Source organism: Bos javanicus, chromosome 21 (assembly GCF_032452875.1).
Source record: "Bos javanicus breed banteng chromosome 21, ARS-OSU_banteng_1.0, whole genome shotgun sequence".
Classification (NCBI taxonomy): domain Eukaryota; kingdom Metazoa; phylum Chordata; class Mammalia; order Artiodactyla; family Bovidae; genus Bos; species Bos javanicus.
The window spans coordinates 19,471,839-19,497,480 of record NC_083888.1 but is presented as its reverse complement, the minus strand read 5'-3'; positions in this window follow the sequence as shown (position 1 = coordinate 19,497,480).

Here is a 25,642-nt window from a genome sequence, read left to right as displayed (position 1 = left end):
CATGGGATTTCTCAGGCAAGAATACTAGAGTGGGTTGCCATTCTCTTCTCCAGGGAATCTTCCTGACCCATGGATCAAACCCGAGTTTGTTGCATTGACAGGCGAGCTCTTTACTACTGAGCAATAATAAGGTGGAATCTTTATCTTTGTTGTCGTTCAGTTACTCAGTTATGTCCAACTCTTTGCAACCCCATGGACTGCAAAATGCCAGGCTTCTCTGCCATCACCATCTTCCGGAGTTTTCTCAAACTCATGTCCATCAAGTCGGTGATTCCACTAACCATCTTGTCCTCTATTAACCCCCTCTTCTCCTGCTTTCAATCTTTCCCAGGGTCTTTTCCAATGAGTCAGCTCTTCACATCAAGTGACCAAAGTATTGGAGCTTCAGTTTCAGCATCAGTCCTTCCAGTGAATATTCAGGACTGATTTCCTTTAGGATGGACTGGTTGGATCTCCTTGCAGTCCAAGGGACTCTCAAGAGTCTTCTCCAACACCACAGTTCAAAAGCATCAATTCTTCAGGGCCCAGTTTACTTGATGGTTGAACTCTCACATCTATACATGACTACTGGAAAAACCATAGTTTTGACTAGATGGACCTTTGTCAGCAAAGTAATGTCTCTGCTCCTTAATGTTATCATTATACTGCTGCTTGATTCAGTTACCACATACACATACAGCATATCTCTTTTCTGGATTCTTTTACCACAGAGGAATTGCAGAAGGTCTAGCAAAGTTCCCTGTGCTGAACATCAGGTCTTTGTAGAGTATTTATTAGAGATAGAGATTTCTGTGTATATGTTAACGATACAGATTTTGGTATATATGTTAGACATACAGACTTTAGTTTATATCTGGAGGAAGCAAGGAAGGAGATAATCTTGCAGATTATCTGTTACAGACATAGATTTCTGCTTATATGTTAGTGATACAGATTTCTGTGTATTCTTACAGATTCTGAAATGTTTGCATTTGTGGGAGGAAAGTAATAAAAAAGTGAAAGTGTTAGTTGCTCTGTCGTGTCCAACTCTTTGCCACCCCACCCCTGCCAGGCTCCTCTCCATGGAATTCTCCAGGCAAGAATACTGGAGTGAGTAGCCATTTCCTTTTCCAGGGGATCTTCCCAACACAGGGATCAAAGCCAGGTCCTCTGCATCACAGGTAGATTCTTTACTGCCTGAGCTACCAGGGAAGCCCATTTCTGGGAGGAAAGGGCAAGGAAAGAAGAAAGGAGGTAATCCTTTTGGAATATCTATTTTAGATACAGATTTCTGTGTATATGTTAGTCCCGACCTCCTAATTCATCCTTGCTCTTTCAACTTTTTTGGAACCCTCTGTGTTTGAATTCTCAGAGTCTCTTTTTGTGTTGTAAATTAGTTTGTCTACTTCCTTTTAGATTTTGCCTAGTATTCACATCATATGCTATTTTCTCCCTCTGTCTGCCTGACTGGTGTCTGACCCTCCCAGGTCCATCCTTGTGGTGACCAGTGGAATAATTTCATAATTGCAGTGGCAGTTCTCATGGTTGACTTGCGGTCCACTGTATGCATGTACCACACCTTCTTTAAGCTTTCATGTGTCAGCAGACACTTAGCTGGATCTGAGTCTTGGCTACTGTAAGCAGTGCTGCAGTGAGTGTTGGGGTGCATGTGGGTTTTCAAATGATGGTTTTCTCGGGATATAGGCCCAGGTGTGGGAATGTCAGATCCTAGGCTTAGCTTTCTGGAAAGTGTTTCCCCACCCCCCCGACACAGGGAGGCTGTGCTTTCTAGTGGCTGTTGCCAATGTCCATTCCCACGTACTGTGTAGGTAGGTTCTCTCTCCTCCTGGCTCGCTCCTGCATTGTTGCCTGTGACATGTGAGAATGGCCATTCTGGGCGGTGGGATTTGATTTGTCATTGTCACTTTAATTTGCATCCTCCTGTAATAATTAGGGATGTTCAGCATCTTATCCTGTTGCAGGGTGGGAATTTTTTTTTTCCCCTTTATACTTTTATTTAAAGGGTGTCAGGGAAATTTACCTGTTGCAATTGGCTTCTTGAACATGGGTTGTGTTTGGAATTTACGTCTGCAGTGTGAGCCCCAGATCCTTTCCTGATGGCAGCTGTCACACTCACAGCCCCACAAGCCTTGTTCATTGGAGGTGTGGGTAAGCACATCTGGTCAAATTGTAGTTACAGGAAAAGTCCACAGGGCGGCAGTGCTGTTTCGTGCTCAACTCTGGTTTCTTGGACAACCAGAGCCTTCGGGAATGTCTGCTTCCTGACCTGTGAGTTAGAGGACTGTGGCTGAGTAAACACCCAAGGGCTTGTGTCCCCCTGCCTCTTCGCCCTAACGCTTCACTCTTAATCATCCGAGTCATCCCTGCCTCGCCCACAGAACCCTGCTGAGGTGTCTAGGAGGCTGCACTCTCAGGAAAGAGCGTTGAGCTGGGGACCCCAGCACCAGTCGACCTGCAGTCTCGGTTACTTTTCAAAGTTCAAGGCCAGAGGGTCAGGCGACCATCCTTTGGTTAAACGAAGGACTCTGGTCGCAGCCAGAGCAAACCTCACAGTACAGGTTAAAGACGGGGCTCAGTTAAGGGCACCCTGCTGGGCTGTTCAACCCTACTCCTGGCCAGGCATTGATCCAAGGCCGTTCAGACTCCAGGGATGGGATGGCAGCCCAGGTCAGGGAGGTGGGTGGAAATTAGGCTTTGCTTTTCTTTAATCTAATGGCGATGGTATACGGGAATATAGTTGACCTGCCGTTGGGTGGTTGTTGTCAGTATACAGCCACCTGATTCAGTGTGACATGTATTAACACACAGCATATCTGTTCTTTTATGGATTGTTTTGCCCTTGAAAATCGTGTAGAATTTCAAGCAAAGTTCCCTGTGGTGAACATCAGGTGTTTGTGCAATATCTGTTAGATATACAGATTTCTGTATAAATGCGAAATTAGGAAGGAAGGAGATAATCCTTGTGGCTTACCCATTACAGATACAGCTTTTTGGGTATATGTTAGTATCAACCTCCTATTTCATTTGTGAAGTGTCTTTTTTTTTTTTTTTTTTTTTGAGTTCTTTGTGTTTTGATTCTCAGAGTCTCTTTTTGTGCTGTAAACTACTTCCTCTGTATTTATTTTTTTAAATTTTGCCTAAAAGGGACATCTGCTATTTTCTTCCTGTTTCTGACTTCACTTGGTGTATTATCCACCAAGGTCCATTCCTGTGTGAACCATTTGCAGGATTTCATAATTTCAGTGGCAGTTTTTCATGTCGAGTAATAGCCCATTGTATATATAGACCACATTTCTTTAAGGTTTAATCTGTCCATGGACCATTTCTTGGGTCTGTTTCTTGGTTATTCGAAGTAGCACTGGAATGAACACTAGGTTGCATGTGTCATTTTGAATGATTATTTTTTTGTAATATAGGCCCAGGTGTGGGCACAAAAGTCCTAGGCTTAGTTCTCTTCAAATTTTTTCTTCTGGCCTGTGCAGGCTGTCCTTTCTAGGGGCTGTTGCCAATGTCTGTTCCTAGGAAAGGTGTAGGGGGATTCCATCTCTCCCTGCTCTTTCCCCCCTTTCCTGTTTCTAGACAGTCAGGAATCCCATTCTGTCAGATGGGATTAGATTTCTTGTCGTTTTGATGGGCATTCCTGCTGTAATAGTTCAGGATGCTGGGATTCTTGTCCTGTGGCTGTTTGGGTTTTTTTTCTTTTCTTTTTCCTTAAAAGCTGTGAGGAAATTTTACCTTTAATTGGATTCTTGAAAGTCAGTTGTCTTTGGAATTTATTTCTGCAATAGCCACCCAAGGTCCTTTCCTGAGGGCAGGTGTCATTAACAGCCCCAGAGGCATTGTTAATTGAAAAGTGAAAGTGAAGTCACTCAGTCGTGTCCGACTCTTTGTGACCACATGGAGCCTACCGGACTTCTCTGTCCATGGGATTTTCCAGGCAAGAGTACTGGAGTGGGGTGCCATTACCTTCTCCAGGGTATCCTGACCCAGGGATCGAACTTGTGTCTCCCGCATTGCCGGCAGACGCTTTACCCTCTAAGCCACCAGGTAAGCCCGATTGTTAACTGGAGGTGCTAGTACACACACAGTGGACAAGGTGTAGTTACAGAAAATGTCCACAAGGTGGCAGCACTTCTTCATACCCAACAACCCCAGCCCTAGGGAAAGTGGGCTTCCTGGTCTATGAATGAGAGTGAAATGTGCTTGAGCAAACTTCCAAGAGCTTGTGTCTCACTACTTCTTCCCCCTAAAGCTTCACCCCTTCCCTCCAGACTCATCTGAACCTGGGGCACGGCTCCCTGATGAGGCTGTGCTCTTAGGAAGGAGACTTCAGCTGGGGACTCCAGCACCAGTGAACCTGGATTTTTGGTGACTTTACCCTGGTCCAGAGGGTCAGGCCACCATCGTTAGGGAGCACTAGGGATTCTGGTTCCAGCCAGGACAAGCCAGACAGTGCAGGTTTAACAGGGGTGTCAAGGAAGGGCACCTCCTGGCCTGTCTCGACTCCACCCCAATCCAGCCCTGCACTCAAGTCTACTCAGGTTCCAGGAATGAGTTATCAGCCCAAGTTAAGGAGGTGGCAGGGTATAAACTAGTAATTCCTTTTCTTTAATCTCATGGGTAGCTGTGCTGGGACAGTTTTCCGGTTTGTGCTTGTTGGCAGTGTACAGCCACCTGAGTCAGTTGTGACATATACAGACAGCATATCGGTTGTTTCCTTCAATTCTTTTCCATAGAGGATATTGCACAAACTCAAGTAAAGTTCCATGTGATGATCCTCGGGTCCTTGTGGAGTGTCTATTAGAGATACAGAGTTTCTGCACCTGTGGAAGGAAGGAAGGAGATAAAGCCTTTATTTATTTATTTAGGTTTGCTTTGTCTGTGTTGGAAATCTCAGTCTCTTTTTGTCTTGTACATTCCTTCCTGTATCACCTTTTTTTATTTTGCCCAGAATGGACTCATATGCTATGGCCTTTCTCTGTCTGGCTGACTTCACTTAGTGTGTGATCTTCAAGGTCCATCCCTGTGGCTAGCAGTGGTGTTATTTCAGTTTCAGTGGCAGTTTCTCTGGGGTGAGTAACAGTGCATTATCTACATGTACCACATCTTTTTTAAGTTGTAGCCTGTGGGTGACATCTTGCTGGTTCTGTGTCTTGGCTATTGTAAGGAGTGCTGCAGTGACGGTCGGGGTGCATGTGCGTATTTGAATCTAGTTTTTCTCAGGATATCAGCCCAGGGTGGGAACGTCAGGTCCTAGGCTTAGCTGTCTCAAGGGGCTGTCTCTACCCAACCCTAGTTTTTCCTTCCTCTCTTATTTATCATTTATATTTTTTTGGCAAGATGTGTGTTTCAATCCTTACCAATTTTTTTCCCGGTTGTTTGGTATAATTTGAGTACAGATCCCTTATCTGATATGTGGTTTGAAAATAGTCTCTTCCAGTTTGTGGCTCATTTTTTGATTTTCTGAATAAGGTGCTTCATAGAGTGGAAGTTTTAAATTTTATAAATAATTTTATAATTTTTATTTTTAATGGGAAGTTTTTAGTTTTCTGAGGAAATTTTTAATTTTTAATATTCTGAGGAAGGCTTTAAAATTCTGAAGAAGTTTTTAATTGTATGAAAATGAGTATTTGTAAAAAAATTAATTCTATGAATATTATTAATGTATATTATAACATTAATATTATTTAATATATTATATTATATTAACACATTATTAATATATAATTATTATATTATTATATAATACATTATAAAATATATGAATAATATAATATATATTATATTATATATGTAATATATATACAATATATTTACATATAAATATATATTTTATTTATATATATAAATATAAATATTTATAAATGTATTTATTATATATATAAATTATTTTTTATATACATTTATACACATATAATTATATATTATATAATAATTATATATAATATATATTTTATATATTATATATAAACATATTTAATATAATATATAAATTATATAGATATTATATATATTTATATATGCATTTTTATATATTTATTTATATATATTTATATATTATGTTATATAATTATTATATATAAAACATAAATTATATATATTATATAGAAATTATATATGAATAATTTAATATATTTATATAAATATATAATAAATATTACAATATATTATATATCATACATAATATATAATTATACATTATATATTATGTATAATTATTAATATATAATATGTAAGATATATTAATATATTATAATCAATATTATTAAGATATAATATAATTAATATATTAATGTATAATGTATAATAATGTGATAATATATTATTAATATTAATGAATACTATTAATGTATTCATTAAATTGTATGTAATGTATGAAAGTTATTTATTTTAGGAATGTTAATAATTTTATGAAAGTTATTCAATGTATGAAAATTATTAATTTTATAAAAGTTTTAATTTTATGGAAATTTTCAATTTTATGGAGGTCATTAATTTTATAGAAGTTATTAATTTTATGGAATATCTGTGTAGCAATACAAATATTTATCTACCAAGAGATATAAATATCTATCTACCTAGACATGTATGCATCTATCTACAGAGAATTAAATAATTCTCTATATATTGATATAAATATCTATATACAAATCTGTTTATCTTTTTTGGCCAGGTATGTATTTCAGTCTTTATCAAGTTTTAAGGAGCTGTTTGGTATAATTTGAGTACATATCCTTTCTCTGATATGTATTTTGGAAATAGTTTCTTCCAGTCTGTGGTTCATCATTTGGTTTTCTGAATAAGGTGTTTTATGTCATGGCTGCAGTCACCATCTGCAGTGATTTTGAAGCCCAATTTAATAAAAATCTGTCACTGTTTCCATTTATTCCAGTTTTCTCATGCTCCTCTTTCACCTTCATCAAGAGGCTGTTTAGTTCTTCTTCACTTTCTGACATAACAGTGGTGTCATCTGCATATCTAACATTATTGATATTTCTCCCAGCAATCTCATTTCTAGCTTGTGATTCATTCATCCCAGCATTTTGCATGATGTACTCTGCATAGAAGCTTGATGGCAATATACAGCTTTGACATACTCCTTTACCAGTTTGGAACCAGTCTGTTGTTCCATGTCCAGTTCTGTTTGCTTCTTGACCTTCATACAGATTTCTTGAGACGGGTAAGGTGGTCTGCTGCTGCTGCTAAGTCGCTTCAGTCGTGTCCAACTCTGTGTGACCCCATAGACAGCAGCCCACCAGGCTCCCCCATCCCTGGGATTCTCCAGGCAAGAACACTGGAGTGGGTTGCCATTTCCTTCTCCAATGCATGAAAGGGAAAAGTGAAAGTGAAGTTGCTCAGTCGTGTCCGACTTTTAGCAACCCCACGGACTGCAGCCCACCAGGCTCCTCCATCCATGGAATTTTCCAGGCAAGAGTACTGGAGTGGGGTGCCATTGCCTTCTCCGAAGGTGGTCTGGTGTTCCCATCTCTTTAAGAATTCTCTGCAGTTAGTTATGATCCACACACTCAAAGGCTTTAATTCTTTGAAAGTTTATAATTTTATGAAAGTTTAAAATTTTATGATATAAAAACATTTAACTATATTTTATATATGACATAGATACCTCTATTGTATATATGAGATATGACCTATATTGTCACATAAGAGATATATACTGATATTTTCACATAAGACATACATACTTATATTTCTGTATACAAAATATATAACTCTATTTTCATATATGAAATACATATGGAATACTACTCAACAAAATAGAAAAATAAAAGTGGAAAATTTTTTAAAATAAGAGATGCTATCAAAAAACTTTGATGAGACTTTTAAAAATCACATAAAATAATTTTACTCTTTTAATTTTTGCTTTACAAAGAACTTATCAGTCAAGTCAGGCAAATTAATGTAACTACAGGATAAATATGTTTTGTTTTTAAACTTAAATTGCTTCTTTGGTCAATGTTTTCTGACAAAACATTTTATTTTCGTTATTTTTCATGCTTACATATCGATTTCAGTTCACGATGCCCTATAAATAGAAGTCATTACCAATCTTCTAGTTTCAAATTAAGCCTTTTGTATGTATTAAGATGTAAGACAGTATACTAGATTTAGAAGGGTTATCTTAAGCCTCTAAAAGCATTACTCAAAAGGCAGTGATTTTCATTATGGCCCCTGGACTGGTATTTGCAAATCTACTAAATTTGCAAATCTACTAAATCTGGAACTGCCGTCTGACAATTTTAGTTAATAAGCGTCCGGGTGAATCTTAAGCACTGAAGCAAACTGAAGTTTGAGAACTATTGCTGTGAAAGTCCTGGCAAAACACGCATTTTACCAAGTCCAAGTTGTAAGAACTAGTATCATTACGCTGCTGCTAAGTCGCTTCAGTCGTGTCTGACTCTGTGTGACCCCATAGGCAGCAGCCCACCAGGCTCCCCCGTCCCTGGGATTCTCCAGGCAAGAACACTGGAGTGGGTTGCCATTTCCTTCTCCAATGCATGAAAGGGAAAAGTGAAAGTGAAGTCGCTCAGTCGTGTCCGACTCTTAACGTATAGTAAAATTTTCATTCTTTTGGTTAAAGAACAATAGCAAAGGAGTGCACTCTGAAATTATATACATGAATAATTTCATATATGAAATATATACTGAATACTACTCAGCTATAAAAGATTGAAATATGGCATTTTCAGCAGTATAATCCTAGAGATTATCATAATAAGTGATATAAGTCAGAAAGACAAAGGGAAATACCATATAATAGCACTTTTATGTGAAATCTGAAGTATGACACCAATGAATTGATCTATAAAATGGAAACAGATTCATATACAGAGAACTAGGGGTTACCTGTGGGGATAGAGTGCTGGGAGGGGCAAGATAGGTGTAGGAGACTAAGGGATGGAAACCACTATGTATAAAATCAATCAGCTATAAGGATGTGTTTATACAGCACAAGGAAATACAGCCTCATTTGTAATACCTTTAAATGGAGTATAATCAATATAATTCAATATAATAATATTGAATCACTATGTTGTATACCCAAAACTAACACAGTACTGTAGATAAACGTTCAGTTCAGTTCAGTCGCTCAGTCGTGTCCAACTCTTTGCGACCCCATGAATTGCTGCACACCAGGCCTCCCTGTCCATCACCAACTCCCGGAGTTCACTCAGACTCACGTCCATCAAGTCAGTGATGCCATCCAGCCATCTCATCCTCTGTCGTCCCCTTCTCCTCCTGCCCCCAATCCCTCCCAGCATCAGAGTCTTTTCCAATGAGTCAACTCTTCGCATGAGGTGGCCAAAGTACTGGAGTTTCAGCTTTAGCATCATTCCTTCCAAAGAAATCCCAGGGCTGATCTCCTTCAGAATGGACTGGTTGGATCTCCTTGCAGTCCAAGGGACTCTGAAGAGTCTTCTCCAACACCACAGTTCAAAAGCATCAATTCTTCGGCGCTCAGCTTTCTTCACAGTCCAACTCTCACATCCATACATGACCACGGGAAAAACTATAGTGTTGACTAGACAGACCTTTGTTGGCAAAGTAATGTCTCTGCTTTTGAATATGCTATCTAGGTTGGTCATAACTTTTCTTCCAAGGAGCAAGCGTCTTTTAATTTTATGGCTGCAGTCACCATCTGCAGTGATTTTGGAGCCCCAAAAATAAAGTCTGACACTGTTTCCACTGTTTCCCCATCTATTTCCCATGAAGTGATGGGACCAGATGCCATGATCTTTGTTTTCTGAATGTTGAGCTTTAAGCCAACTTTTTCACTCTCCACTTTCACCTTCATCAAGAGGCTTTTTAGTTCCTCTTTATTTTTTTTAGGAAAAATAAGTGAAATACAAATGGGAAATTTTTAAAAATACAAGATTCCATCAAGAAACAAATTTTGATGAGAATTTTAAAAATCACGCAAAGTAGCTTTGTGAAAGTTGCTCAGTCATGTCCAACTCTTTGCAAACCCATGGGCTATACAGTCCATGGAATTCTCCAGGCCAGAATACGGGAGTGGGTAGCCTTTCCCTTCTCCACAGGATCTTCCCAACCCAGGGATCAAACCCAGGTCTCCCACATTGCGGGCAGATTCTTTACTAGCTGAGCCATAAGGGAAGCCCAAGAATACTAAAGTGGGTAGCCTATCCCTTCTGCAGCAGATCTTCCTGACCCAGGAATCAAACAGGGGTTTCCTGCACTGCAGGCAGATTCTTTATCAACTGAGCTATCAGAGAAGCCCAGCCAGCACCAAAGTAACTTTACTGTTTTAATTTTTGTTTCTCAAGAACTTATTGGTCCAGTCAAGCCAATTAATCTACCTAACATTAAACCTTACCAAGCTAAGGGCACTAAGCACATTTTGTCACCAAGTTTTTCCAAGATGCCTCTGGTTGGCAAAGGTTTTTTTTTTTTTTTTTTTAAACTTTAACCTTTCTTGACTATGCCAAAGCCTTTGACTGTGGATCACAAAAACTGTGGAAAATGCTTAAAAAGATGGGAATACCAGACCTGCCTCCTAAGAAATCTGTATGCAGTTCAAGAAGCAACATTTAGAATTGGATATGGAACAACAGTGGAGAAGGCGATGGCACCCCACTCCAGTACTCTTGCCTGGAAAATCCCGTGGATGGAGGAGCCTGGTGGGCTGCAGTCCATTGGGTCGCTAAGGGTCAGACACGACTAAGTGACTTCCCTTTCACTTTTCACTTTCATGCATTGGAGAAGGAAATGGCAACCCACTCCAGTGTTCTTGCCTGGAGAATCCCAGGGATCGGGGAGCCTGGTGGGCTGCTGTCTATGGGGTCACATAGAGTTGGACATGACTGAAGTGACTTAGCCACAGTAGCAGCAGCATGGAACAACAGACTGGTTACAAACTGGGAAAGGAGCACGTCAAGACTGTATATTGTCACCCTACTTATTTAACTTATATTCAGAGTACATCATGCAAAATGCCAGGCTGGATGAAGCACAAGCTGGAGTCAAGATTTCTAGGAGAAATATCAATAACCTCAGATATGTGGATGGCACCACACTTATGGCAGAAAGCAAAGAGGAACTAAAGAACCTCTTGATGAAACTGAAAGAGGAGAGAGAAAATTTGGCTTAAAATTCAACAAACAAAAAACTAATATCATGGCATCGAGTCCCATCACTTCATGGCAAATAGATGGGGAAACAGTGGAAACAGTGACAGACTTTATCTTTTGGGGCTCCAAAATCACTGCAGATGGTGACTGCAGACATAAAATTAAAAGACGCTTGCTCCTTGGAAGAAAAGCTATGACAAACCTAGCATATTAAAAAGCAGAGACATTACTTTGCTGACAAAGTTCCACTGTGGTTTTTCCAGTCATCATGTATGAATGTGAGAGTTGGACCATAAAGAAAGCTGAGTACCAAAGAATTGATGCTTTTGAACTGTACTGTTGTAGAAGACTCTTGAGAGCCCCTTGGACTACAAGGATATCAAACCAGTCAAGCCTAAAGGAAATCAGTCCTGAATATTTATTGGAAGGACTGATGCTTAAGCTGAAGCTCCAATATTTTGGCCACCTGATACAAAGAATTAACTCATTGGAAGAGACTGTGATGCTGGGAAAGATTGAAGGCAGAAGGAGAAGGGGATGACAGAGAATGAGATGGTTGGATGTCATCACCAACTCGATGGACATGAGTTTGAGTAAGCTCCAGGGGTGGGTGGTGGACAGTGAAGCCTGGCGTGCTATAGTCCATGGGGTCGCAAAGAGTAGGACACGACTCAGTGACTGAACTGAACTGATTGTTCTCATGGCAATATCATATGGTCTAACAGGTTCTAAGACCACATTACCAAGAGTTTTCTTTTTAACTGAGCAACTTAAAAGTCATGCTGTACTGCATCTTGTCAATGTTAAATTCTCACTGGAGAGAGTAACTTTTGAAGCTGCTAGCCCCAAAGTCTTCTAGTCACATCCTAAAGTGCACCCGTGTTGCCTTATTAGGAATCTAGGAACTGCAAATTGAAGAGATTACCGTGTTGAAGGAGCTGGGAAGTGGCCAGTTTGGAGAAGTCCATCTGGGCAGGTGGAAGGGACAGTATGATGTTCTGTTAAGGTGATCAGGGAGTGCTCCATGTCAGAAGATAAATTCTTCCAGGAGGCCCAGACCTTCAGGTAAGTTTCTTCTGGAGAATTGTGGTTTAGCCCTCATCATGAGAGGATGTTCATGCAAACAGGTCGTCGGTAACATCTCTAAGGCCTGAATCAAGTGTCCACATATCATAGGATATACAATGGAATATTACTCAGTCATAAAAAATGAAATAATGCCATTTCAGTAACATGGATGGATGTAGAGATTAGCATATTAAGTGGAGACACAGAAGGGCAAGTATATGATATCACTTATGTGTGGACTCTAAACTATGATGCAAATGCACTTCTTGACAGAAGCAGTCTCAAACATAGAAAACAAACTTAGGGTTACCAAAGGGGAAAGGTATGGGGATTAATTAGGAATTTGGTATTAACAGATACACACTATTATATATAAAATAGATAAACAAGGCCCTCCTGTACAGCACAGGGAACTATATTCAGTATTTGTAATAACCTAATAATCTGAAAGCATGTATGTGGGTGTGTTTTTGTATATATGTATTATATATGCTTATAAATAATAACTATAATGTATTTTATATATTATATATATTTAATATGTATATAACAAAATCCCTTTGCTAAATACATGGAACTAACACAAGAGCATAAAACAACTATTCTTCAATTAAAAATGCACCAGTTTTCAATAGAAAGAGTCCACATACCATTGACACAAATATTTGAAGTTTAAATCAATTTAACACACCATTACACAAAATGCACATTTTTTAAAACTGCTTAAAGATGCATAACTGAGCTCGTCACTTTGATACAGCCACTATAGAAGATGGTAAGGAGATTCCTTAAAAAACTAGGAATAAAACCACTGTATGACCCAGCAATCCCACCCCTAGGCATATATCCTGAGGAAACCAAAATTGAAAAAGACACATGTACCCCAATGTTCACTGCAGCGCTATTTACAATAGTTAGAACATGGAAGCAACCTAGATGTCCATCGACAGATGAAGGGATAAAAAGCTGTGGTACATATATATAATACAATGGAATACTACTCAGTCATAAAAAGGAATGCATTTGAGTCAGTTCTAAAGAGGTGTATGAACCTAGAGCCTATTATACAGAGTGAAGTAAGTCAGAAAGAGAAAGGTAAATATCGTATACTAACACATATATATGGGAACTAGAAAGATGGTACCGATGAATTTATTTGAAGGGCAGCAATGGAGAAACAGGCATAGAGAACAGACTTATGGGCACGGTTAGGGGAGAGGAAGGAGGGGATGAAATGTATGCAGAGAGTAACATGGAAACTTACATTACCATATACAAACTAGATAGCCAATGGAATTTGATGTATGACTCAGGGAACTCAGGGGCTTTGTAACAACCTAGAGGGATGGGATAGGCAGGGAGATGGGAGAGAGGTTCAAGAGGGAGGCGACATATGTATACCTATGGCTGATTCATGTTGATATTTGGCAGAAAACAGCAAAATTCTGAAAGCAATTTTCCTTCAATAAAAAAAAATGAAACAAAAAGTGAAAAAAAAAAAGATGCATAGCCAAGCTCATCACCTTAAGGAACATGATGACACATGTTCCTATAGTTAGACTAAGAAGAAAAGAAATAACTAAATATGTAATAAATCCTTATCTGTGAAAAAATTGTCAAGTCACATTAACTTTATTTTACACATCTGAAAATTAAAGAATCATCCTATAATGCTCTTTACTGTTAATTAGTTGAGAAATACAAATCAAAATGACAATGAGGTACCAACTCAAACTGGTCAGAAGGGCCATCATTAAAAAAATCTCCAAATAACAAGTGTTTCAGAGGGTATGGAGAAAAGAAAACCCTTCTACAGTGTTGGTGGAAAAGTAAATTGGTGCTGTCACTGTAGAGAACAGTATGGTGGTTCCTCAAAAAAACTAAAAATAGAGTTACTATATGATCCAGCAATCCCACTTCTAGCCATATATCCACACAAAGCTATAATTCAAAAAGATACATGCAGTATGTGCATACCAGCTGCAGATCTGACAAGAATCTTTTACGCTCACATCTGAGATATTAGATTTGTTTTCATATATGGCCTGCTATATTTAGACTCTTGGTTCCTACTCCATGTAACCCCATATTGTCATAATTAAATCCAATTTGAATGTTAGCTTTATTTTTCGGATGTGGCTTCCCTCCAGCAGGTTAGGAGCATTCCCTTTTCTCCAGGTCCTGTTACCCTGGTATGACATTTCAGACCTCAACAACTCTTACTTGTTGATATGATATCAGTTTCATTCTAGATCAATTTGAACACAGAACCAAAAAATCAGGGGCCTATGTTTTCTGTTTTCTTCATGGAAACTTTTAGAAGAGAAAGTACCTGCAGCTCATGTGCTCTTTGAGTCTCTTATTGTTTGCAGGAATTTTCTTTCATTTTTCTTCCAGGTGCGACCTTTTATTTGTTTAATAACAAATAACAAAATTAGAAGAAAGTAGTTTGAAATGAGGGCTTGCTTCTATGTAGAAAATCTGAACCAATGGAAACTGTAAAATCAGGGTGCCAAGTTTTAAGAATATTTTAGGTTTGCAAACAATAACTATTATACTTGCAATTTCAACAATGTATTTTTATTCTGATAAATAATATACTTTTCCAGAAGGCTTCTAGCGTGGCCACCTCCTGCTGGAAGCCTGGGTTGCTGGAATCAGGCCACTTCCTGTCTGTCTTTACAGGACACTGGGCTGCACTCTAAGAAGTTCCCCGCTGTTCCCTGGATCCTGACCATCATGTGGCTGGAGAAATTGGTAACACTGTTGTTTGGCCTGTTGAAATGTTTAATGAGGCAGATCCTTTCAGTTTCCTGATGTGGGTGAAGTGTGGAGCCCAGTGATTATTTCTTCAAGAAATGTACATCCTAGTTCCCACATGAGGGTGAACCCCCTGTCCAATGATGAGAGACCCTGCATGTGTATGACCCATGCCTCCTGGGAGACCAGCTCTAAACTAGTCTGAACCTGACCAAGTTCCATCTACATGGTAGATTTAGACCTCTGTAAGTCTTGTCTACACTGATGATGTTTAGACGAGACCGTGTGCTTTCTACAATGAGAACATTTAGACCTGAACCTATTCTGTGTGCCCTAGGATATGGAGACCTGGGTAGAGACCTGGCCTGATCTCTGTCCTGGAAAACTCCATGCCTGCATCTGAATGTCAGTGCTCAGATGTCTGGAGTTGGGGTGGGCCTCTCTGGGTAACCATGCTCTTCTCTGAGTGGGGCTCCACAGTCCTCCCGGGGGTCAGTGCTGAGGTAGGGCTTGCGGTCTTTCCCCGTGCTGGGTTCACCTTCCCTAGGGGTCCTGGAGACTCCTCAGGTGGGCTACTTGGTAATTATTCCAATTTTCCTGCCAGCACATTCAGGTTGGTAGAGAGGCAGGTTCACCTGGTGAATTGACTGGAGAGTACAGGGCTTGGACAAAAAGTCAATGAGCAGCAGGGGAAGTTGCTGCTACGCACACCTTCCAGTCCACGCTCTCCTCCAAAGACAACAGGGCTGCCCCTCGTCTTTCAGCCCAGCTGTCATCTGTTTTCTCGACACCTCAGTAGGACAAGAAAGACAGAGCCTACCAAAACCAAGGCAGTGTGCTCAACTCTAGCATGAACTTTCAAATCAGTAAAGAAATCACACAGAACCAAAGTGAAAACGGGCGGGAGGGGTGGGGGGCGGGTGCTGACTTCTCAGGGACAATTGTGTGGAGAGGGACGGATGCTACACTTCTTTCTAGGGTCCCAGGAGGTCCCAGGCTCCTGGCTTGTTTATGCATCGGGAACCCACCATCCACAGCTATGGGGTCTTGACCGGGGGGACGTGTGACCCCAGCCGGGGGGTCTGGGGACTGTGTCTCACCCCATGTGCATGGGTCAGGATCATGTGTAGGGGGAGACCACGGACACGAAGGTAAGAAAAGGGGAATAATATATGAGGGCTTCATTTGTGTTTAGGAATTAATACTTTATGGTATTCACTTTATACAGGCATGTGCCTGTTTGCCTCTCACCCTTGAAAAGTTGACCCTCCCTGGGGCTCCTGGAGACTCGTCAGGTGGGCTACCTGGTAATTATTCCAATTCACCAGTATGAGCATGGCAAGAAAGGAGGCAGGTTTACCTGGTGAATTGATTGCAGGGCACATGGATCAGGCAAACAGCCAATGGGCAGCAGGTGACGCTGCGGCTTTGATCTTCTTCTGGTAGACCATCCCTACTCAGCAGAGACCAGACCTGCCCCTTGTCTCCCAGCCCTGCGCCTGGTGTGTTTTCTCAATACCCCAGTGGAACAAGAAAGGGCCTTGTCTACGAGAACCAAGGTAGTGTGTTCAACATTATCATGACAGCTGTGAAAACAGTTAATTTCACACAGAACCAAATGGAAGAGAGGAGGACTTCTCGGGGACAGTGTGGGGAGAGGAGACTGACCCTACATTTCTTTCTGCCATCCCAGGAGGTTACAGGAACCCACTCGTTTCCACCTTAGGGGCCCAACCAGCAGAGACCTGATGTCGTAACCAAGGGTGTGGGACCCCCAGGTACAGGGTCTGGGGAGGTGGTGTCACCTTGGAGAGTGTGGAAGTGTGTCCCCAGGCGCAGGGTATGGGGATTGTGTGGGTCTCACCCCATCCACACGGTCAGGAATCTGTACCCAGAAACCCTGTATCTCCTTTTTACCTGCAGTGTGTCTTGTCCCCTCTGAGATTCCCAACATCTGAATTGAGGGTGTTGCCCTGATTAACCCATGGCCTTTTTCTTCTCTTCATCTTGTGGCATTCATATGAGGTCAGGCACCTTTGAGCGGGTTGCTGACATGTGTTCTGCTGAGTGAAAACCTTTGATGGTGTCGTATTAATATTGTAGCATATCCCATATCTAATTCATAGGGTCAAGACTGTCTGGTTCGCCTACAACAAGCTCAGGTAATTCAATTTGTAATTTAATTTTTATTTTATATTGGAGTAGAGTTGATTTCCATTGTTTTGTTCATTTTAGGTGTATAGGAACTTGATTCGATTTTACACAGATGTAGGGAAAGAGCGCGCAGAGAAGGCAATGGCGACCCACTCCAGTACTCTTGCCTGAAAAATCCCATGGATGGAGGAGCCTGGTAGGCTGCAGTGCATGGGGTCGCGAAGAGTCGGACACGACTGAGCGACTTCACTTTCACTTTTCACTTTCATGCATTGGAGAAGGAAATGGCAACCCACTCCAGGGTTCTTGCCTGGAGAATCCCAGGGACGGGGGAGCCTGGTGGGCTGCCGTCTATGGGGTCACACAGAGTCGGACACGACTGAAGCAACATAGCAGCAGCAGTAGGGAAAGAGCAAATTAGCCAAGATGGCGCGATCAGGCTCTCTAGCCCCATGACCTCTTGCTTTGGCCCACGTTTTGTAAATAATGATTATGTAACAGTTGAGCGTGCTTGTAGTTCTGCGCATCCGCGCCATGAGTACTCTCTAAGCTCTACCTGGAAATCCCTTGCGGTTGTTACTAGGTTATGTTATGGCTGATGCTATGGCTCATGCTATGGCTGCTGCGTCAACCAGGAGAGGATAATCATGTCTGCAGTTCCTACAGCTTCCTCGCGTCTTCTTCCAGCTCTCCCCTGCTTGCGCCTTGCCTGCCATGGGTTCAATGTACTGTGTGCACAGTAAGATCCAGTGAGACAATTGACACTGGGAGCAAGATCAGCAAGGGAATAGAGGTATATCTATTCTTTTTCCATTTTTTTCTTTGTATAGGTTATTACAGTTTCTTCAGCAGAGTTCCCAATTCTATTCAGTAGGTCCTATTTGATTATCAGTTTGATAGATTATTAGTTTGTATATATTAATCTGTAACTCTTGATTTATCCCTCCCTTTTAATATTCTTTTGATAATCATAATATGGTTTTCTCAGTCTGTGAGTCCATTTCTGTTTTGTACATTAGTTTATTGGCATGAATTTATACCATCAAAAAAGCAAGAGAGTTCCAAAAAAACATCTACTTCTGCTTTATTGACTATGCCAAAGCCTTTGACTGTGTGGATCACAACAAACTGTGGAAAATTCTGAAAGAGATGGGAATACCAGACCACCTGACCTGCCTCCTGAGAAATCTGTATGCAGGTCAAGAAGCAACAGTTAGAATTGGACATTGAACAACAGACTGGTTCCAAATAGGGAAAGGAGTAATGTCAAGGCCGTATATCGTCACCCTGCTTATTTAACTTATATGCAGAGTATATCATGGGAAATTCTGGGCTGAATGAAGCACAAGCTGAAATCAAGATTGCTTAAAGAAATATCAATAACCTCAGATATGCAGATGACACCACCTCTATGGCAGAAAGCAAAGAAGAACTAAAGAGCCTCTTGATGAAAGTGAAAGAGGACAGTGAAAAGTTGGCTTAAAACTCAACATTCAGAAAACTAAGATCACAGCATCCGGTCCTATTACTTCATGGCAAATGGGGAATCAGTTGGAAGCAGTGACAGATTTTATTTTCTTGGGCTCCAAAACCACTGTAGATTGTGACTGCATCCATCAAATTAAAATTCGCTTGCTCCTTGGAAGAAAAGTTATGACCAACCTAGACAGCGTATTAAAAAGCAGAGACGTTTCTTTGCCGACAAAGGTCTATCTAGTAAAGCTACGTTTTTTCCAGTAGTCATGTATGGATGTGAGAGTTGGACTATAAAGAAGCCAGAGTACCAAAGTATTAATGCTTTTGAACTGTGGTGTTGGAGAGAAGACTCCTGAGAGTCCCTTGGACAACGAGATCAAACCAGTGAATCCTAAAGGAAATCAATCCTGACTATTCATTCGAGAGACAGATTCTGAGGCTAAAGCTCTAATACTTTGGCCACCTGATGTGAAGAGCTGACTCACTGGAAAAGACCTGGATGCGGTGAAAGATTGAAGGCAGGAGGAGAAGGGGACAACAGAGGATAGGATAGTTGGATGGCATCACCGATTCAATGGACATGAGTTTGAGCAAGCTCCAGGAGATGGTGAAAGACAGGGAAGCCTAGCGTGCTTCAGTCCATGGGGCCGCAAGGAGTTGGACATGACTGAGCGACTGAACAACAAAGAGCTAGTGAGGCTGAGCTTCTTTTCTTGTGTTTTATGGCCATCTCTATGCCTTCTATGGAGAAATGTGCATTTAGATCTTTGCACAATTTTTTATTGGATTATTTGATATTGTACTGTGAGTTGTTTGTATGTGTTAGTGATAAATTCTCTGTGGGTATTTTTATTTGCAAGAATTTTTTCCATTCTGAGGGTTGTCTTTTTTTCTTTCACTGATCGTGTCATTTGCTGTGCAAATGCTTTTAATATTTATTAGGTCCCATTTTTTTGTTTTATTTGTCCTGATTCTAAGAGATGGATTATAAAAGAACATGCTACATTTTATGTCAAAGTGTGTTCTGCTATTTTCCTTAAGAATTTCATAGCATCTGTCCTTTTATTTAGACCTTTAATTTATTTGCAGTTTATTTTTGTGTATGGTGTTGGGGAGTATTCTAATTTCATTCTCATTTTCATGCTAAGGAACCTGCCCAGTGTCCCCCACAGTGGCTGCTCCCAGTTTGCATTCCCAGCATCAGGGTAGGAGGGCTCCCTTTTCTCTGTACCCTCCCCGGCATTTATTGTTTGTAGGGTTTCTGCCTACAACCATTCTGAGTGGTGTGATATGATACCTGGTTGAAGGTTGGTTGTCATTTCTCTCATACTTAGTGATGTTGACATCTTTTCATGTGATTTGCTTAAACACTGTGAGTTAAACTTTCTTATTCAAATTGGTTTCTTGAATGCCTGGCTACTTTGAATATTTTCCTGATGAATTTGCCTAGGACATTTCTTGAGGAGGGTGTTTTTTACTTTTAGTCCTACAGGTCTTGTGGAAAGTAAGTGCCCATCAGCAATGGTTTCAAAGAGGTTGTTATGAGAAATGGCCACAAGGTGGCAGCATGTCTTTATGCCCAACTCTGGTTACTGGGGTAAACAGCCTTAGGGAAAGTCCTGCTCCTGGACTGTCAGAGTGGAATATACCAGAAGAAACACCTGAGGTTCGTGTCCCAATCCTACTTTCCTCTGTACCCCTAGCCCCTGGACAAATCTCAATTGCTGCAACACTACACTTTGGAGTGTGCTGTTATTCGTGGGGGAGGAGGGTGTGTGGGTGTGTGTGTGTGTGTTAGTTGCTCAGTCGTGCCTGACTCTCTGACCCCATGGACTGCAGCCCACCAGGCTCCTGTGTCCATGAGATTTTCCAGGCAAGGACCCTGGAGTGGGTTGCCATTTCCTTCTCAAGGATATTCATAGGTGGGGTGACCCTAAGAAAGGAGGTTGGAGGTGGGAACCTCACCACCAGGAGACATGGAGCCAATGGAGCTTGTAAAAGCTCTTCCAGCCCAGAGGCTTCAAATGCTTTGGGTGCAGCGGTCATACTTTCACTGCGGGTGGAGCCACCTGGATCTGGAGGTTATGGGCTGATACAGAGGGGAACAGGCTCACCAGGTCCATGGGGCAGGGCTTATTGGCTGGTTCATCCTCCCCAGCTCCATCAGCCGCATGACAGTCCGTCCTTGGGAACCAAGCCTGCTCAGGCTTCAGGGATGTGATAGCAGCCCAGATCACCAAGGCCTGAGGGGAATAGAGTCGGCATTCTCTTTCTGTAATTTGTATTTTGTATTGGTGTATAGGTGACTTACAATGTTGTAGGGTGTGTTTATTTTTGTTTTCAGTTTTAGGTGGGCAGCGACATGATTCATTTATGCATAGACGTGTACATGTCCTTTTTTGGGTTCTCTTCCCATATAGTTTATTATGCAGTGTTGAATAGGAGTCCTCGTTGATTATTTCATAAACAATAGTGTGTATGTGTGTATTTCATAAAGAGTAGTGTGTGTATGTTCACCTCCACCTGTTCATTGCTCACTGCCCACCACCTTACCCTTTTGGGAACTATAAGGTGCTTTGCTATGTTGTGAGGTGTTTCTGTTTGGCAAAGAAGTTCATTTGGATCCATTTTTAACATCGACCTCTAAGTGATATCCTATAATATTTCTTTCTTGTTTCACTTCACTTAGTATGATCGTCTCTACTTCTGTCTTTGTTGCCAGACATGGCATGATGTCACCCTTAGTATGGTGAGTAATAATGCGCTGTGTGCATGCACCCCATCTCGTTTACCCATTCATCCGTTGCCAGAGCCAGCCGGCAAAGTCGATCAGGTCCCGAGAACGTGCACGGCGGGGCTAAGAAAGAAACTAAAGCAAGAGACTACAAAGATGGGGTCGAGAGGTTCAGACACGTCACCACGAAGGGACGCAGTCTGACACCAACTTTATTCAACATCTCATATTTATACAGAAAAGCGTGAGAGAGACAAAACAGTTGACATTTTTTCTTGGTTAGCCTATACATCTTACAAACAGTCACAAGAAATCTTGAGAGCATGGGAATGGCTCCCTGTTATTATTTCTTACACCAGATAACATTTCTCTGTGCGTGAGAAGTTTGCACAGAACTCCAGGTGCCTGCAGTAAATAAGCGCCTAATCTCTGGGGTGGCGGGACAGAGAGCTATGTTTGCAAGCAAACCCTCAAGGACTGAGGCAGCTCCCAGAGCTGTGTCCTTCGGACAAAGGACCCCATTCTCACGGGCAGCTCCCCGCAATCCGTCCTTATCCACTTAGGTTGCTTCCCTGCCTTGGCTGTTACAGAGCTGCCATGAATGTTAGGTGCACCTGTCTTTTAAAATAATGGTTTTCTCTGGATCTATGCCCAAGAATGGGATTCCTGGGTCCTATGGTACTTCTCTGTTTAGTTTTTAATGAACCTTTGTTCTGCTCTCCTTCTTGAATTTACTCACTTTCATTCCCATCAACAGGGAGGGCAGTTCTTTTTCCTCTCCAGCATTTATTCTTCTAAATTTTTTTGATGCTGACCATTCTGACCTGTGTGAGGAGATACCACGTTGTACTTCTGATTCACAGTTGTCTAACACTTACAGATGCTGAGCATCTTTTCATGTGCTTCATTTGGAGAAATGTCCATTTAAATCTTGTGCCCCTATTTGATTGGGTTATTTGTTTGATGTTGAAGTGCAAGAAGCTATTTGTACATCTTGGAGATAAATTCCTCATGGGTGTCTTTGTTTGCAAATATTAGTTCAATTATGATGTCTTTTTGTTGTGTTTCTGGTTTCCTCTGCTGTGCCAACATTTAAGGGGAATTAGGTCCCATTAATTTATTTTTATTTTAATAATTCTAAGAGGTGGGTAAAAAAGGACTTGCTACATTTTATGTCAAAGTGTGTTCTGTTCTTCAAGAACTTCATTGTATCTGTCCTTTTATTTATATCTTTAATCTATTTGGAATTTATTTATGTGTATGCTATCAGGGAATATTCTAATTTTAAGAAATTATGATTTTTAAAACCCCACACCATTCTCCATAGTAGCTGTTACTAATTGACCTTTTCACGAACAGTGTAGGAGGGTTCCCTTTTTCCCATACTTTCTCCAGCATTTATTGTTCATCAGCTTTTGACAATGGCAATTGTGAACCATGTGAGGAAATACCCTATTGTAGTTTTGATTTGCATTTTTCTAATATTTTAGCAATGCTGATATCTTTTCATGTGATTTTATTTTTTCAAGGGTGTGAGTTAAACCAGCACCTGAAATTGGCCACTTGAATGCCTGCCTTGTTTTGAATTCTTTTTGGATGACAACCCCTAAGACATTCCTCGAGGGCAGGTGTTTTTTACTTACAGCCCCTCCATCCTTGTGAACAGTAAATTCCCAGCACCACTGCTTTTCAGGTATTGTTACAGAAAAAGGCCACAAGGGAGCAGCACTTCTTCACGCCTCCCTCTTCTTTTTTCCCCTTCATTTCCTACTATTTTATGTTGGAATATAGCTGCAGAATATTACATTTTATATAGGTACCCCATCTTCTGTATCCATTCATCTGCCTTTCTACAATTAGCTTGCTTTCTTGTCTTGGCTAGTGGAACTGAGATCGAGGGTTACCCATGTCTTTTAAATTTTAGGTTTGCTCTGGATTTTTTCCTAGGTATTGGATTGCTGGGTCCTAAGGTACTTCTATGTTATTTTTCAGATGAACCTCTGTACTGTTCTCCCTATTGTATGTACCTATGTGCGTTAGGAAGGACAGTGAGGAGGGTTCCCTTGTCTCCACATCCTCTCCACACTTATCGTTTGTAGAGTGTTTGCAATGGCTATTCTGACTGGTGTGATGTGATATCTTGCTGTGGTTTAGATTTGCATTTCTCTAATATTTAGCAATGTTAACATCTTTTCTTGTGATTTTTTTAAAGGGTATGAGTTAAACTTACCTCTTGACATTGGCTTCATAAGCACCTGCCTCATTTTGAATTCTTTTTCGATGACCACTCCTAGGACATTCCTTGAGGACATGTGTATTTTACTTCCAGCCCCCGGATCCTTGAGAATGTTAAATATCCAGCATTACAATTCTTCATGGTGTTGTTACAGAAAATGGCCACAAGACGGCAGCACTTCTTCATACCTCACACTTCTTTTAGTTTTTCCCTATAATTTCCTTGTTATTTTACATTGGAATAGAGTTAATATCTGATATCGTGTTTGTTTCAAGTGTACAGGATCTCTATTCAATTATACATACCTGTTTATCTATTTTGTTTTGGGTTCTTTTTCACATATAGATGATTAAAGTGTGTTCAATAAACTTCCCTCTGCTTTTTAGTAATTTCTACGGAAGAACAGATTGGTTCCAAACGGGGATAAGAGTACGTCAAGGCTGTATATTGTCACTCTGCTTATTTAACTTCTATGCAGAGTGGTGGTGATGGTGGTTTAGTCGCTATGTCGTGTCCGACTCTTGCGATCAGATGGACTATAGCCCACGAGGCTCCTCTGTCCATGGGATTCTCCAAGCAAGAATACTGGAGTGGGTTGCCATTTCCTTCTCCAGGGGATCTTCCCAACCCAGAAATTGAACCTGGGTCTCCTGCATTGCAGGCAGATGATTTACCAACTGAGCTATGAAGGAAGCCCCCTATGCAGATGACATCATGAGAAATGCCAGGCTGGAAGAAGCACAAGCTGGAATCAAGATTGCCGGGAGAAATATCAATAACCTCAGATATGCAGATGACACCACCCTTATGGCAGAAAGTGAAGAAGAACTAAAGAGCCTCTTGATGAAAATGAAAGAGGAGAGTGAAAAGGTTGGCTTAAAATTCAGCATTCAGAAAACTAAGATCATGGCATCTGGTCCCATCACTTCATGGCAAATAGATGGGGAAACAGTGGAAACAGTGACAGACCTTATTTTTGGGGGCTCCAAAATCACTGCAGATGGTGACTGCAGCCATGAAATAAAAAGACGCTTGCTCCATGGAAGAAAAGTTATGACCAATCTGGACAGCATATTAAAAAGCAGAAACATTATGTTGCCAACAAAGGTCCATCTAGTCAAAGCTATGGTTTTTCCAGTAGTCATGTATGGATGTGCGAGTTGGACTATAAAGAAAGCTGAGCACCAAAGAATTGATGCTTTTGAACTGTGGTGTTAGAGAAGACTCTTGAGAGTCCCTTGGACTGCAAGGAGATCCAACCAGTCCATCCTAAAGGAAATCAGTCCTGAATATTCATTGGAAGGACTAATGCTGAAGCTGAAACTCTAGTACTTTGGCCACCTGATGTGAAGAGCTGACTCATTTGAAAAGACCCTAATGCTGGGAAAGACTGAAGGCAGGAGGAGAAGGGGACTACAGAAGATGAGATGGTTGGATGGCATCACTGACTCTATGGACATGAGTTTAAGAAAGCTCTGGGAGTTGGTGATGGACAGGGAAGCCTGGTGTGCTGCAGTCCATGGGGTCACAAAGAGTCGGACACGACTGAGCAACTGAACTAAATTGAACTGATGGATCATCTATTTGATATGTATCTATGTGTAACCCAAGGCAATCAGGCTCCAGAGATGTGACCAGCCCATGTCACTATGGTCTGAGGGAAGTAGAGTCAGCTTTTTTTTTTTTTTTAATGTTTCTATTCTACAATTTGAATTGAAGTATACTGGTGATTTACATTCTTGTGGGTCTTTTTTTTTTCCTTTTCAATCTAATGCAACTTGATTCACTTCTCCATGGGGATTATTTTTCCATATACATTATTACAGAGAGTTGCATGTTTCTTTGTGTTGCACAGTGGGTCATGGTGACTTTTTATAAATAGTAGTGTGCATATGTTGGTCTGAAGCAGCTCATTTCTCCCTGACCCACATCATTCTTTCTTGGTTACTAGAAGTTTCTTTCCAAAGTCTGAGAGGTTGTGTCTCTTTGGGAAAGAAGTTCATTTGTATCCATGTGATATCATATGATATTGCCTCTCCCTCTGCTTTACTTCACTTGGAATGAACTTTCATTTCTATGGCTGGACTTGGCATTATTTCCTACTTC